This window comes from Halichoerus grypus, chromosome 10, assembly GCF_964656455.1.
Source record: "Halichoerus grypus chromosome 10, mHalGry1.hap1.1, whole genome shotgun sequence".
Taxonomy (NCBI): Eukaryota; Metazoa; Chordata; class Mammalia; order Carnivora; family Phocidae; genus Halichoerus; species Halichoerus grypus.
Window position 1 is genome coordinate 24,118,037 of NC_135721.1, and position 17,351 is coordinate 24,135,387.

Below are 17,351 nucleotides of genomic sequence, written 5' to 3' on the forward strand. Positions count from 1 at the left end.
GAGCCAAAGCCAGATGCTCAACCGACTGAGCCCCCCAGGCATCCCTAATATTACACTTTTATTATCTTGCTCTAGAGCTCTGTTCATTTTCCTGTTTTCTGTCATATTATATTCCAAAGAGACCTGGACCATCTGGCCATTCTACACATTACCTCATTGTTCTAGCATATTGAAATATCATGCTAGTCAAATCTAATGAGCAGATATGCAAGTATTTTGGATGCCTTGATGAGGCACATACATTCCAGAGAGTGGATAAACCCGAGAAAAATTCAGAAGCCTGTTATATTGATGAAAAATTTAAATAACAGTTATTATTTAAAAAAACACTTTTTGACATAACTTTAGACTTATAGGACAGATGCAAAGGGAGAACTGAAACTTCTCTATGCCTTTAGCCCAGCTTGTCCTCACATTAATATCTTACATCAGTGTAGAACATATATAAAGACAAAGAAAATAATTTTGACACAATGCTATTATCTGAAGTACAGACCTTATCTGGATAGTGAAGTGGTCCACTGGTCTGGGGCACCTCAGGACATTTCCTCCAAAGTCAAGGACAACTTACTGCACCTTGTATCTTCTGCCACTAAGAAAGATTGTGGAAGGTGGCTCATTTTAAGTAGGGCTCAGATCAAGAAAGGATGCCGCAGAATGTCCAGCCCATGGTACAAGCAGCCCCATCACTTGGGCCGTACCACCTGACACATCTCATGAAACCAGAGGCATCTGCTGTAGGGTTAAGACCATGTGGAGCCTCTGGCAAGTCCCAAAACCGGAGTCACGGTGCAGCAACCCCCTAGGGTTCTAGAGCATGGCCATGCCAACTGCGGGAGAGAGCCACGTGTATTTATTTATTTTTTATTTAATTAATTAATTTATTTTTTAAAAAGATTTTATTTATTTATTTGACAGAGAGAGACACAGCGAGAGAGGGAACACAAGCAGGGGGAGTGGGAGAGGGAGAAGCAGGCTTCCTGCGGAGCAGGGAGCCCGATGTGGGGCTCGATCTCAGGACCCTGGGATCATGACCAGAGCCGAAGGTGGACGCTTCAATGACTGAGCCACCCAGGTGCCCCCAAGAGCCACGTATATTTAGAAAGCATCTCCTGGCATGTTACTGAGCCCTGACTATCTGAGCATCTGACCATGGGGCAAATGACTATGCAACTCCAACTGTCCATTATGAATTGGGCAATATCAGATCCACCAGCTCTTAAGTGGGGGCCTAGCAGCAGTCTTTTAAAATGGAAACAGTACATCCAAAATTGAATATGAGCAGGCCCAGAGGACACACGTGAGCTGCATGAACAGATGGCCCAGATCCTCATTTCTCCTACTAATGTTGCACCACGGCCTCTTCCTTCATCCCTGGGAAGTTCCCTTGACCAGATGACAGAGGAGGAAAACCCTGAGTGATTGAAGGTTGATAGGCTTGGTCTGCAGATGTAAGAGGAAAATGGACTGTTACTTCCCTGCAGACCTACTCAGGGTGAGAGTAATCTTCCCAATGGGCACAGTTGAGGCCCGTGTTCCTGGTCATTTATGTTGTGGGGGAGAGAACTGGCTCAAGAGGAGGATGTACAGGGACAAAGGCTTAGCTGGCTGGTCAGGGGCCTGGAAGGAGCAAGCTTGAAAGACTGGGGTGGACCCCTAAGGTAGTCAGGGCAAATTGTGAGGACCTTTGAATCATATGCTAATGATCCCCAAAGAACGTTCAGTATAGCTGGGCAGAAGAGTTAGAAACAGGGGCGTCAGTGTTGGAGAGACCTGGGCTCCAATCCTCAACTCTACCCCCACTGGCTGTGAGCCCCTGGGCAGGGGGCTTAACCCTCCTGAGTTTCATCATCCCCACCCATCAAAAGGATGTTTTTGTTACAGGATTTCTTTTCCTTCAGTGCCCTCGTTTCTTGGTCACACCGCATCGAAGAATAAAGAGGAAGACCAGACAGAATGGTGGGCAGCAAAGCAAGGTTTATTGAGTGATAGTAAAGCAAGGTTTATTGAGCGATTGTACAAAGATCCCAAAGAGGGAGGGGACCCGAGAGGGTTTCTGATTTGGTGTTTAGATCTAGGGGTTTTTATGGGCTTGTTGGCAGGCTGTTTTAATCTGATTAACCCTCCCTGTGCCTGTCACCCAATTAGGTTTTTGTCATCTACCTATCATGGGGGAAAGGGTGGAAGGCTCCTTCCAGGTGATGTAAAATCCTTTTAAGGGTGGTTTCCTCTTAGGGTGGGGGGCTTGTCCCTGCCTGCCTTTCTTCCAACTATCCTTCATCATTTTAAGAATTAAATGATGTGCATGAAGGGCACACTGAGAATACTCAATAAGGGCGATAATTGTTACTATTTCATTCAATATGCTCAACAATCCTAAGAAATAAGCACCAATAGCCAAGTTTATCAGGTAAGAAACCGGCCCAAGGAATTTAAATGACTAACCAAATTTTCAGTTTACCAAGTGTCAGAAATGGAATTTAAATTAAGATTTCTTGGGGCGCCTGGGTGGCTAAGCCTCTACCTTCGGCTCAGGTCATGATCTCAGGGTCCTGGGATCAAGCCCGGCATCAGGCTCCCTGCTCAGCAGGGAGCCTGCTTCTCCCTCTGCCTGCCGCTCCCCCTGCTTGTTCCCTCTCTCTCTCTGACAAATAAATAAAATAAAATCTTTTAAAAAAATGAAAAAAAAAGTAAGATTTCTTTGGCTTCCAAGCCCATGGGTGGCTTTAACACTCTGTGCTGGAGGAATTGCACTTAGAAGTGAGATACAAGACAAGAGCTTGCTATTGGATGAATTCTCTCTTTCCTTTATGACAATTCTAAAGCAAAAGATTATTCTCCCTATTTTACAGATGAACACCCCTGTAGTCAGAGAGATTGCATGACCTGACTAAGGCCATGTAACTTGTAAAGGGAAGAAGCCAGTATTTGAGCTTTCTCTGTACTACTTACATGTTCTTTTACTGGGGGCAGGATTGGTGATGAGATTCATTTTAGGAAAACTCTATGGGGAGAAACTAAGAAAACTATAATTCCATCAGGGCTTGGAGTTCAAGAACAGTTTTAGCCTAGTGGACCTCCTTCCTAGTGCAAAGGACCTTCTTTACCAAGAGTAATAAGTTATTAATAGGGCTATAGCCTGAAGTAGAACAGAAGTGTCCTCTATACAATTTGAACTCTCTTCTTCCTTGGTATTTACCTAACTTGTAAAGTTTATGATCAGTGATGCCTAACTGTATTAAAAGTTCATGTGTTTTCATGAAAAAGTGTTCAATATCGCTCGGCATCAGGGAAATCCAAATCAAAACCTCAATGAGATACCACCTCACACCAGTCAGAATGGCTAAAATTAACAAGTCAGGAAACAGCAGATGTTGGCGGGGATGCGGAGAAAGGGGAACCCTCCTACACTGTTGGTGGGAATGCAAGCTGGTGCAGCCACTCTGGAAAACAGTATGGAGGTTCCTCAAAAAGTTGAAAATAGAGCTACCATATGATCCAGGAATTGCACTCCTGGTTATTTACCCCAAAGATACAAAAGTAGGGACCCGAAAGGCTACGTGCACCCCGATGTTTATAGCAGCAATGTCCACAATAGCCAAACTGTGGAAAGAGCCAAGATGTCCATCAACAGATGAATGGATAAAGAAGATGTGGTATATATATACAATGGAATATTATGCAGCCATCAAAAGGAATGAGCTCTTGCCATTTGCAACGACGTGGATGGAACTGGAGGGTATTATGCTGAGCGAAATAAGTCAAACAGAGAAAGACATGTATCATATGACCTCACTGATATGAGGAATTCTTAATCTCAGGAAACAAACTGAGGGTTGCTGGAGTGGGGGTGGGGTGGGAGGGAAGGGGTGACTGGGTGATGGACACTGGGGAGGGTATGTGCTCTGGTAAGCGCTGTGAATTGTGCAAGACTGTTGAATCTCAGATCTGTACCTCTGAAACAAATAATGCAATATATGTTAAGAAAGAAAAAAAGAAGAAGAAGAATGTAGCAGGAGGGGAAGAATGAAGGGGGGGAAATCGGAGGGGGAGAAGAACCATGAGAGACGATGGACTCTGAAAAACAAACTGAGGGTTCTAGAGGGGAGGGGGGTGGGAGGACGGGTTAGCCTGGTGATGGGTATTGAGGAGGGCACGTTCTGCATGGAGCACTGGGTGTTATGCACAAACAATGAATCATGGAACACTATATCTAAAACTAATGATGTAATGTATGGGGATTAACATAACAATAAAAAATTTTAAAAGAAAAGAAAAGAAAAGAAAAGAAAAAAAAAGTTCATGTGTTTTAAGCAGTGAGTTAAGTGCACAGTACAAGAATGGTCAGTGTGGAAAGTTCTGGCAGATATACACTACAGGAAATGTTCAGAAGGTCACTGTATGCTGGGGGGAGGGGGGGCTAGCAAATTATAACCAGAGCAGGGGGATTGTGGGAACCCCAAGTTAATAGTTGGATGGTCAGAGGTATTGGAGGCCCCAACTTTTGATTGGTGTCTGAAGTGGGGAGCCGTCTTGTGGGACTGAGCCCTTAACCTTTGGGGTCTGCATTAACCCCAAGGAGTTAGTATTGAATTGAGTTATACTGGAGGACACCCCGTTGGTGTCCACAGAGCATTGGAGAGTTGCTTGGTGTGGAAAACTCACAAATGTGGTGGGTGTCAGAAGTATTTTGGGTAAAAAAGAGTGAATACCCTCAGATTCCACAGTTTCTATCCTTTCTGTTAGGTCCCACCTTCACCCCCAAGAAAGGCCAAAGGCTAGAAGGTGAAATAGTGCGAAAAAAAAAAACAAAAACCCAGATGATTCATTCAAGTCAGTTAATCTTTATGCAATATCTGCTGTATTCAAATACATAGAATTCTGTTCTTCAGTTCTAGGAGTTACAGAGATGCAAAGATAAACTATTTAAATAGTCCCTGCTATCAAAACCCAGCTCTAGGTTCAGGGTTTTTCCCCTGGTCTCTGACACCAAGAAACTTAAAAACTTGTTGGAGTGGGAAAAAAAAAAATTGAGATCTTTTATTCTAGCAATCTTGTTTTAAGGATAAAAATGAGGCCTGAGATTATAGAGATAATTGGCAGAGCTGACTTTTGTACTGGTGTTTCCCTCTGCTGTTTATCATCATTTTATGCAGCAATTTTAGCACATCTTAAATATTTCAATATTTCTGAACAGTATTGGAGAGTTTGTGAAGCTGATTTAGGAAAGGAGCTCAGGCACTGTGAATTGTGTAAGACTGTTGAATCACAGACCTGTACCTCTGAAACAAATAATACATTATATGTTTAAAAAAAAAAGAAGAAGATAACAGGAAGGGAAGAATGAAGGGGGGAAAATCGGAGGGGGAGACGAACCATGAGAGACTATGGACTCTGAGAAACAAACTGAGGGTTCTAGAGGGGAGGGGGGTGGGTGGATGTGTTAGCCCAGTGACGGGTATTAAGGAGGGCATGTACTGCATGGAGCACTGGGTGTTATATGCAAACAATGAATCATGGAACACTACATCAAAAACTAATGATGTAATGTATGGTGATTAACATAACATAATAATAAAAAAAAAAGGAAGGGAGCTCAGGAACTTTTGATTCACAAAGAAATGGGGGGGGGCGGATAATTTAGCTGTATTGAAGCTATGCATCCCAGATCTAGATGTCCATTATTATTACACTATAAATTTTGTGAGGACAGCAATCCTCTATTTAAAAAAAGAAAAATCACCCCCACCATGCCTTGTTGAATCAACAAATAAAATACATAAACATGCGTGAGTGACTTTTGAGTGGCTATGTGTGTGACAAGTGGCTATGTTTATTATTTTTAAGATTTTTTATCCTGTGAATCTTTGTTGAAGGCCAATAGGAGGAAGGTGTAGTGCAGGAAATGAAAAGAGGTTTAATCACAGTCCCCACCATTAAGGAGCTTTAGAGTCTAGTAGGTTAGGGGGCAGATACACCACAGTAGAAAGTGATGAAGAATGTGGGAAACAAAGGCAGAAGAAAAATTATTAAATTTCCTTACTATCTACAGCCTATTGGCAAGTACTTGAAAGAGGCAGAGTGACATTCCTCTAGGGGCGCCCGGGTGGCTCAGTCAGTTAAATGTCTGGCTTCTGCTCAGGTCATGATCCCAGCATCCTGGGATCAGCCCGCATCAGGCTCCCTGCTCAGCGGGGAGCCTGCTTCTCCCTCTCCCTCTGCCTGCCGCTCTGCCTATTTGTGCTCTCTCTCTCTGTCAAATAAATTTAAAAAAAAAAAATCTTAAAAAAAAAAAGAGGCAGAGTGACATTCCTTTAGGGACTCAACTTCCTCGATATTAATACTTTGCTAAGGGCAAAAGGAAATCTTAGCCCTTCCTCCAGGATCCTATAAGTCTACTTTAAAAAATAAAAATGTCTTTAGAAATTTCCTTTTTCTCTAAACCCCCTAAGATACTGTTGGCAATCATCCCCCAAGCATATGGCCCACCCATATATATCTGAAGGGTCTCATGACTAAGGTTTTATTAGATGGTAATAAATGACCTTTTCCTAACAATAGCTAGTCCCCTCAAGGTCCTGGAAACCTTATTTCCAAAATTCCTTAGAGATTTACCCTATCCTTACAACCCCCCCCCCCCACACACACCTTGTAGGTATATAGTCACCACCCCTCATGACCCCATTGTAGCTCTTTCTGCCCAGGTCCTGTCCCCATGTTTTAATAAAATCACCTTTTTGTACCAAAGACATATCAAGAATTCTTTCTTGGCGGTCGGCTTCGAACCCTAAGGTCTTTCCTACATCAATGAACACTTTTCACAACGGGTGTGATGTAAGGGATGGGGGTACTCAGAGGAGGGGAATTTTCTCTAGGGGTGGGGAAATACTGTGCCTGCTAGGGAGAACCTGGTATGCGCATCAGGAACCTGAGTTCTACAACTGGTTCTACTACTGATTTGCCCCGGGACCTCGGGCTGTAAGTTAGGCTTATAAATTAAATTCCCCAGATTTCTGTTTTCCACTCTGAGAAGGGTCGGCTGGACGATTAGGTTCCCTGGGACAATGCCCTCCTCGGTTTCTTATTGCTATTGTTTCTCTCCCCTACACCGCCCCGCTCCCCGCCGAGGCCAGACGGGGAACTGAGCGCGGCCCCTTTAAGGGAGCCCTCGACCACGGGCGCCGGGGGTGCCCCCGGCTGGGGCGGGGCGCCAGGGACCCGGGCTTCCCACGCAGCCGGGGACGCCGTCGCGTCACGGCGCTCGCAGCCAATCAGGATGGAGCCTGCCGGGACGCATTACTAGGGCGACGGGCCGGACGCCTCCCGCTTCGGGATGAATTAGCGGCGGGTTTTGCTCGGAGGTTGTGCCCCCCACGGATTCTCCAGTTCGTCCACGCGACCCCCACGGCGACGCGCGACGTCCTCTGCTGGTCACAGGTGGGAGGCCGGGAACTGTCAAGTGGGGGGTTTAGCGCCGTAAAATGGCGGCGGCGGCCGGGGGATCCCCGAGTTGGTGGAGGGGGAACAGCCCCACGGACTCTTCCCCCTGAGCCACGGGCCTGCCCTGGCTGCGGCCCCGGTAACGGTCACTTGACCAGGAATTGGAGGCCCGACGCAGGTGGCGGCGTCGCCGGCTCAGGTGAGGGGGGGCGCGGGGAAGCGATTCGCAGAGGCAGGCGAAGGCGTTGGGGGCTGCGGGGCCGCGCGGGCCGGCTCGGCGAGCGGGGAGAGGGCGAGGCTGTTGCGGGGTTTGGCGGGCCAGGTGCCCCGTCGGTGGTATAGATTAGTATCAAGACCTTCCTTTTCCAGACCTGGACGGGTCCGGGAGCTGCCTCGCCCCGAACATAGTTCTGTTTCTGCCTCTGTTAATGTGCAAAACGTCCCCAAGTGTTCGCCACGTGCGAGGCTTGGACTTGGGCTCTCGAGCCCTAATCTGTGTATCCTTCAGGCTCCAGATGCCTGCCCACAGGTGCCAGAGTGGCAGTGCCACGGAAGGAAAGGTAGGCCCCAGCCAGAAGCTGATGTCAAGTCTGATCGTTAAGGTGTGTCTTAGCTTCTACCTGCTCGCTGAAGACAAAAAATAAAAAGCGCATTTGAGTGCCTTAGAGACGTTTTCCTTCCTTGTACTTAACCTGCTTCAGGTGGGTTCCCTGGAATATTGTCTCTGCCTTCGAAGCTCATTAATTGTATTCGTGTGCACGTGGCTGTAGATAAGGCTGAGGCTTGGGATTCCGTTTAAGTCTAGGGAAGTAATGAAAAGTATGGTGAAGGCCTTTCAGAGATGAAATATTGTCTATTCATGTTGCTTATTTGGGCAAACATATGTCATAAAATATAATTAGTTTTCAAAGTGTCTTAATGATAGTTCTTTTTGCAAAACTTGATTTTTGAGAGTAAAAATTATTTTATAAAAGTTATTTTTTAAAAAAGTTTGTTGCCACATTGTACTTTGATGTGACGGATAAGCATAATATCAAGTGACTTTTTATTTGATAGCAGGCTTGATTTTGTGGAGTGCCTTGTTCTGTCATTGAGAAAGCACAGTAGCACTTTGTGTTTCAGTCATCAGTGGTTCCTGTCTTTGGAGTGCTCACTGTGTGTCAGGCATTGTGAAAGTGAGCCATCTCCTACCTTTTAATCCGAGCAAATGGGTTAGTTCATCTGCCCTCACCAGGTGTTTAGGCTGGCTGCTCACCACCAAGAGGAAATAATGGGGGGGAAACCCAAAAGACTTTCTTCCAGACTGCTCCCTGGAGATTTGGTCAGTTTGGCCAGGGGCTGGGGTAGGTGGGGTTTCTAGTTTCTACTCAGCCGCTTAAAATATGTTAGGGAAATCATATAACCTCTTTGTCAGTATCTTACCTCTGAAATGGGCAACGCAATTCTTATCCAAACAATCTCATTGTACTTTTGTGAGAAAAAAAACCAAGACAGTATATATGAAAGGGCTTACAAAGGTGAAAAATACAGGGTTGACAGTTGACATTTCTTACTATACGGTTCCTCAGCCAACGACGTTGTGTGTGCTGACTTAGTCACCTAGCAACTTGGTGAAGTGAGTACTTTCTCATCTTTGTTTTACTGATGAGGAAACTGAGGCACCAAATCAAACAACTGTGGTCTTAACCACCGTGCATACCATCTTCCTATATCATACAGATTTGTTATGTGTTAAGGGGGATATATAGGAACACAATTTTCAATGAAGTATTTTGTTTGTGATCCTTTGGTTGTATTGCATAAGTAATAACCATGTTTCATTCTGTTGGCATCCAATAGTGATTTTTATGGTGATGACTACAGTTACTTTGGTTAGGTGGTATATTCATTTTACTTTTAATGCCCTTTATTTTAAAAATTATTTCAAAACAGAGTTGATTAACTTCTAACAGGACGCACAAATCAATAATTAAGGAAGATTTTAGTTTTTATTAAACTCTCAAAAAAATAACTTGCTGGGTGACTTTTGAAAGCAAACTTATGGTAGGTTCATTACTTTGATGTATTTGTATAAAGTATTCAAGTCTCTATAGAAAAAAAGGATATGAATAAAAGTGGCTAGGACATTAATTCTTTTTTTAATGCCTTTTTTTTTTTTAAAGATTTTATTTATTTGACAGAGAGAGAGAGAGAGAGAGAGAGCACAAGTAGGCAGAGAGGCAGGCAGAGGGAGAGGGAGAAGCAGGCTCCTGACATGGGGCTCGATCCCAGGACCCTGGGATCATGACCCGAGCCGAAGGCAGCCGCCTAACGGACTGAGCCACCCAGGCGCCCCTCATTCTTTCTTTGAGCCTTTATAGAATTGCCCTGCCAAGTCTTTGATGTGTAAAGATTAATTCCTGACCTTATCCTCCAGGAAATCCAGGGAGAAGTCCCAGGTCCAGAAGTTTGTAGACCAGTGAATGAGACAAACAAGTAAATAACTAATGCAGTCCGAGAAGGTTTCAGATATAGTTGTCGTGGGTACAGAGAGCTGTGGGAACATATACAAGGGAACAGTTGGTTTTGTTGGGGTGGCCCTAGCCAAGATAGGAAGGGAGCTGACTGCAGGGTAAAGGAGAAAGTGCTTCCAGCCAAAGGAGTTAGCAGTAGAGAGTCAGGACGAGTGAGAGTGCATGGGTGTCCAGGGATCAGACCAGAGTTTTGCAGAAGTTGCTGAGGGAGAACACGGGAAAGATTGTGAATTCTCAGCTGAGAGAGTGACTTTATCTTGTGGGCAGTGGGACCTGTAGAAAGATCTTAATCAAATGAGTAATACAATCAACTTTATGTTCTGGAGAGAGATGACTAGCGACAGGGTGAAAGAATGTAAGGAGACTAGTTAAGGACAGTGTCCATACTCCAAACAAGAGGTGGTGAGAGAGTGAACCAGGGCATTCACTAGCAGAGCAGAGTTCAGAGTCCACCACACACATTTTGAAAGGAGAATGGAAGATTGATTAAGTGTGAAGAACAATAGGGTGGGAGAGGGGAACACTTGGTAAGCAAGTAAAGAATCACGTGGTTTTTTGGTTTTGTTTTTTTGGGAACAATATGGTTGCAGATTGGAGATATTGTTAATTTAAGAAAAGGATAGAGTAGAAAGTTCTTTGTTACTGGGTTTTGGGAGAATTGTAAACCCTTTGAGGTTGTTGGGTCAATAAGATTTTTTTTTTAAAGATTTTTTATTTATTTATTTGAGAGAGAGAGAGAATGAGAGACAGAGAGCATGAGAGGGAGGAGGGTCAGAGGGAGAAGCAGACTCCCTGCCGAGCAGGGAGCCGATGCGGGACTCGATCCCGGGACTCCAGGATCACGACCTGAGCCGAAGGCAGTTGCTTAACCAACTGAGCCACCCAGGCGCCCCAGGTCAATAAGATTTAATAGAACCAGGCTTATACCTTCCTGTAGGCTTCTGGTTTCGAAGACTACAGAAAATTCAATTATATTGTACAAGTCAGCAGGGTCTAGTGAAAAGGTGGCTCCACTGGAGCAAAGCCGCTCAAAAGGAGTGGGAAGAATCATCTAATGTATGTTGGGGTAAAATGCTAGAATGACAGCTATTAGAGAATTTTTTCATTTGTTTTTACATTACGTTTTTAACATACTTGTACAGAAGTCCATTATAGTATGGAAGTAATCAAATGAATTCTCTAGTTGTAAAACTGATCTCCACTCAAGCATTCAGAACACTAGAGTTGTCTAGCATCTGACAACATAACATGAATGAACCCATTCTAAATTGCAAGGTGAAACTGGAAACCTTGCAAAGATGCAGGATTTCATGTGTTCAGAGCAAGGTTGAGAACTGTTCAAACCATAAGCACAAGTCAAAGACCTAGTACTGTAGTACTACTAGAGTAAATTTCTTAAAAAGGACTCTGAAAGCAATGACTGTAACAGTGATTGATAAATTTGATGTCAGTCTTCATTAAAATTGAGAACGTCTCCCCATCTAAAGATACCATTAAGAAAATGAATGGCAGAATACAGACTAGAAGAAGAAATTTGCAATTCATATATCTGACCAAGGACTCCTACCCAGAATATATGTGTGTGTATGTTTGTATAAAATTAATAAGAAAAACAATTTAAAATATGTACAGAAGTTCTGGACACTTTCTACTAGAGGATCTCTGAATGGTCTGTACGCATATAAAAAGGTGTTCAACATTTTTAGTCCCAAATGGAGACTCCCAATGGAGAAATGGAAATTAAAACAGTGAGCTACTACTACACACCTTCCAGAATGGCTAAAATTAAAAAGATTGTTAATGCCAATATTGTGGAACAACTGAATCTCATATATGTTGGTGGGAATGTACAACCATTTTGGAAAACTGGCTGTGTCTAATCTTACCCATAATCCATCAATTCCATTCCTAGATATATACCTGAGGGGAAGGGATGTATATGTCTACCAAAAAAAAAAAAAAAAAGGTAAAAGAATGTTCATATAACCTTTATTCATAATAACTAAAATTTAGATAAAACCTGAGGTACATTAGCAGCAGAATGGATGAGTAAATTGTGGTATATTTATAAAAGGAAACATTACAAAAGCAGTTAAAGAATGAACTGCTGATATATCCACATGGATGGGTTTCGTAGACATAATGAACCAGACAAAAGATTGCATACCATATGATTCCATTTAAATTAAGTCCAAAAATAGGGTACAGCTATTTCCTGGTGATAGAAGTCAGAATGGTGCTGCGTTCGGGAACCTTCTGGAGTGTTGGAAATGTCCCGTATGTTGAGTTGGGCGGTGGTTATTTGGGTGTATGTATATGTAAAAATTCAAGTTGCACACCTAATATTTATGCACTTTTGTTATACTTTAAAGGGGTGCTAGTGAGAATTTGGCAATGTTAGACCAATTAACTTTTGATGAGGAAACCCAGCAGGAATGATGATGAAAGAGATGCTTTATAAGAATTTAAAAAAGAGCATGAGAGGCTTCAGAGGAATAAATGATGAAACCTAGAATTTTTCTTTGTTATAATTGTCTTGCAAAAGGCAAATGTGAAATCAAGGTTCTCATATTATTGCCGTTTTACAGTTTGGCCGCAAAGTTATGTCCCAATTCTTTGTTAATTCCTTGTCCTGAGAATTGGTGCATAGTTGCAAGTGTAACCTAAATTTTGGTTAGTATCAGATACATAATGAAAATAAATTGATTTATATTGTGTTTCATTTTGGGGGGAGAAATTCTAACCCAGTCTCTTTTTCATCATTGTGTAATGTCCCTGTTTAAGAGAAATTACTGTGTGGTTTTTTCTATTCTGTGCTAATTGCTCTTGGATTAGGAGGACTACTGCGATCCCTTTGGCTGCAGGGTTTTGGATTTAACAGTGGAGCTGAGGAAAGCCCGTGGTGAGTTCCCTGTAGCTGTGGGGTAAAGCTCACAAAAGGCCTTGGTGAACTGATTTGACAGAAAGTGTTCATTGGACCTTTACCCAGTCCTCTCTATCTGGCAGTGGGAACACGAGGATCCTACTGTGATAACCCCAGAGGCAAATGGAAGGGCTGTCTGAGGGGCACCATCAGTGAAAGCTGACCAGGGGTGATTAACCACTTTATCAGCAGTCTTTCACAGTTGAGGTTTCTGAAAACTGAAATTGTTCACTTCCTCACAGGAAGTGGATTGTTGCTCTGGGGACAGTAAAGGGAAGACTTATGCTACCCATAGTTTTCCAATTCAAATAAGAGCTCACTTCCACCTTATGTTTTAAGTGTATAGTTAATCCCCTTGGGAGAATGCATGAAGCAGGAATTTTGAGTGTTGGTGAGCTGCTATCTACAGGGGTCACAAAGCAAATGACTACGGAAGTTAGGAATAAAAGAATGAGGAGGAGGAGAAGTGAGTGGTGGCAGCCATTCGTAGGGTTCTGGGTGACCCGGAGTGTGGAGGGAAAAGGGTGTTTTTAGCTCAGACAGCAACTCTTTCCCCACAGGAATGTTTAGGTACCTTGGGGAAGCCAGCTTTGTCTGTGGCTCTTATTTCTGCCGTCCTGTTGTTGTTTTAATACAGATATTTTCTTAGAATTGTGTTTTCTTTTTACTGTGTAGCCTTTAAATAAAAAATTGCCTGTGTGGGCTTACAGAGGAAAATGATAGTAACTAGGAGCGGCTTGAACACCAAAATTTTATTTACTTACCCTGAACATTTTTGGACACTTACCATGAACTTGGTGAGGGGGACAGAGTTGAATAAGACATGATTCCTGTCCTTGAGTTTACTATCTAGAGGGGGGATAAATCAGGGCCTTCTGTACAAAGATCACTGAGATTCTGTCACCTCTTGTCACCTCTAGGTTTTCTATGATGAAAGGTGAGCATGACAGCTCTGAAACATGAGGTGCATAGGCAGTCATGGTGACAGTCTCTTCTAGTAGCTATTAATAGTAATAGTAACAGTTAATATTTGTTGAGTGCTTACTACATACTGGGTTAAGTTCTAAGTGCGTTAAGTTTGCAAATTCCTTTAATTCTCCTATGAGGTAAATACTATTATAATCTTCATTTTACCTTTGAGGAAACTGAGGCCCAGAAAGATTAAGTAACAATGGGTTTGAACTTAAGCAGTCTAGTTCCAGAGTCTGCTGTAATGCCTGTTTTAATTCAGTTTAAATTTAAAATAATAAAAAATTTAAATTTAAAAAACTTAAAGCCACTCTACTTATGTGGCTTTAAGTGTAAGAGATTATTATTTGAATAAGAGTATGCTTTGTATTACAAGTTATGCTCAAAGTTTCTGAATATCCATGTTGAACATAATTTACTGTAGCTGCTTAGGGTGATTCTCTCTATAATGTGGGAGTTTTTTCTTTTTTAGAGAGGGGAAGAAGGGGTGGGAGGGGCAGAGGGAGAGAGAGAATCTTCAGCGGGCTCCATGCCCATTGAGGAGCCCCATGTGGGGTTCAATCTTATGATCCTGACATGACCTGAGCCAAAATCAAGAGTCAGGCACTTAACTTGACTGAGCCACCCAGGTGCCCCTATTGACGTAGGAGTTTTAAACGAGACAGCCTTTTGCCCTTTTCTCCTTTCCTGTGTTGCGATTGTTTTGGCACTCTTAATACTCCTGCATGTGTCATTATATCATTCTGAAATTCGGTAAAATGTATTACTGGTTTTTATTGTTTGTGTTATAAACATACACATAATGATATTTTATGATGTAGTATTCAAACTGGAGAGTTTGTGAATTACTGGAGTAACATACTTTTAATGTGAATAACTATGAATTTAAGCTTGTATTTTCAGCATGGCTGTTAATTAGGACCAATTGATTAAATTAAAGGGAGAATTATGTTTGCTTTGTTTTCTGTGAGAATGGAAGAGAAGTGTAGAAGCAGGACTGAAATAATCTAGAGTAGTCTAGGGGGTGCTAGAGTAACCTTATTTTGCTTAGTTTATTTATAGTTGTAATGAAACCAGCTCAATTTACCTTCTCTTTCCTTCTGAGAAGAAATACCTTAGAAGTTAGTTAATCAAGATTGAATCTTTCCTAGAGCTACTGTTATAAATAGTTCTTGTGTATTGAGTGGGCTAATCTTCAGGGAACTCAGTCTACATTGGACATAATTGTTCCCAAAGCTATATTTATTTCTCTTTTTATTTCAGATTTCTTTACCTCTCAAAATTAGGGGTGTTAATATTCTTATTTTGAATTAAGAACTCTAAAATATTTGTGTCTGGTTTTCTTTTGCAATTGCAATTCAGACTTCTCAAGGGTCTTTTCCATACATATTTGTTAATTCTTTATATTCCTAGGAGATGGGTATTTATATGTTTCTTGTGGCTGCTGTAACAATGACCACAAACTTGGTGGCTTAATACAGCAGCAATTTGTATTTACACAGTTCTGGAGGCCAGAGGTCTGAGATCAGAATCAGTGGCTGAGGTCAAAGTGTGGGAGGACTGTGCCGCTTCAAGAGGCTCCAGGGGAGAATATGTTCCTTGCCTCTTCTAGCTTCTGGGTGACTGCCTTCATTTCTTGGTGTGGCCACATCACTCCAGTCCTTGTGTCTGTGGCCACATTGCCTTTTCCTCTTCTGTCTGTGGTCAGATCTTCCTCCGCCTTCTTTTTAAGACTGTTTATTTTGAGGTAATTGTAGAGCTACTTCAAGTTGTAAGAAATAGTACAAAAGGAACCCATGTACCTTTTACCCAGTTTTCCCCAATGGTAACATCTTGCAAAACTAGCACAGTATTACAACCAGAATATTGACATTGATACAGCCAGGATTCAGAACAATATCCCCATATGGGTTCCTTCCTTATGTGGTCCTTTGATAGCCACACACCCCCTTCTCTGACAACCACTAATGTGTTCTCCATTTCTAGAATTCTGCCATTGTGAGAATGTTACGTAAGTGGAATTATACAGTGTGTAACCTTTGGGGATTGTCTTTTTCCACTTGGTATAATTCCCTAGAGGTTCATTCAGGTTGTTGCAAGTATCAATAGTTTGTTCTTTTTTCTTGCTTGGTATTCCTTATGATCCTTAGTATTTGGTGTGGATGTATCCTTTGAAGGACATGTTAGGTGATTTCTAGTGTTTGGCTGTTTAAATAAAGCTGTTAAGAACATTTCAAGTACAGGTTTTTGTGTGAACTTAAGTTTTCATTTCACTGGGATAAATGCTCAGGAGTGCAGTTGCTGGGTCATATCGTGGTTATATAGACAAATGAGTTTATTTCTGAACTCCCAATTCTATTGATTTGATCTATGTGTCTGTCTTTATGCTAGTGCCACACTGTCTTAATTACAGTTGCTTTGTGGTTAAGTTTTGAAATCAGGAAGTATGAGTCCTCCTACTTTGTTCTTCTTTTTCAAGTTTGTGTTGACTATTCTAGGTTCCCCAGCAAATCCATATGAATTTTAGAATCAGCTTGTCAATTTCTACAAAGAATTCAGCCGTGGATTTGGTAGTGATTTTTTTTTTAATTTTTTTTAATTTTTTTTTTAAAGATTTTATTTATTTGACAGAGAGAGACACAGCGAGAGAGGGAACACAAGCAGGGGGAGTGGGAGAGGGAGAAGCAGGCTTCCCGCTGGGCAGGGAGCCCGATGCGGGGCTCGATCCCAGGACCCTGGGATCATGACCTGAGCCGAAGGCAGACGCTTAACGACTGAGCCACCCAGGCGCCCTGATTTGGTAGTGATTTTTAATATGTTCATTGAGTTGTAGAACCATAACCACAATTAATTTTAGAACATTTTCATCACCTCAAAAAGAAGCCCTCTGTTCATTAGGAGTGACACTCCCCTTTCCCCCAACCTTGGCCCTAGACAAGTTCTAATCTACTTTCTGTCTTTATATATTTGCCTATTCTGGACATTTCTTATAAGTGGAATCATACAGTATGTGGTCTTTTGTGATTGGCTTCTTTAACTCAACATGTTTTCAGGGTTCATCCATGTTGTAGCATGTATCAGTGTGTCATTCCTTAGGGCTGAATCATGAGGTATTCCATTGTATGGATAGGCTAATAGGCCCCATTTTATCTGTCCATTGATCAGTTGATGAACACTTCTTAGCTGTTATGAATAATGCTGCTATGATCATTCAAGTACAAGTTTTTGTGTAGATATATGTTTTAATTTTTCTTTGCTATATACTTAGGAGTTAAATTTCTGGGTCATATGGTAAACATGTTTAATCTTTTTTAAAAAAAATTTATTTAATTTCAATTTAGTTAACATATAGTGTATTATTAATTTCAGGGGTAGAATTTAGTGATTCATCAGTTGCATATAACACCCAGTGCTCCTTACTTCAAGTGCCCTCCTTAATGCCCATAACCCAGTTACCCCATTTCTCCCACCCACCCTCCTGCAACCCTGGGTTTGTTCCCTATAGT

The 17,351-nt window shown here is 42.2% G+C and overlaps 1 protein-coding gene across 2 annotated transcripts in view; it reads left to right on the plus strand.

Annotated features, from left to right (window-relative positions):
• The first annotated feature begins 7,269 nt into the window (after nt 1-7,269).
• LCLAT1 (lysocardiolipin acyltransferase 1) overlaps nt 7,270-17,351 on the plus strand; it is a 191,984-nt gene continuing 181,902 nt past the window's right edge. The window contains exon 1 of one of the 2 annotated variants that reach the window (XM_036119140.2): nt 7,270-7,437. The gene's annotated coding sequence lies outside the window, so the exon portion shown is untranslated. Of the gene's footprint in view, nt 7,438-7,493; nt 7,640-17,351 lie in introns of those variants that run through there. The other variant, XM_036119141.2, reaches the window with a different exon arrangement.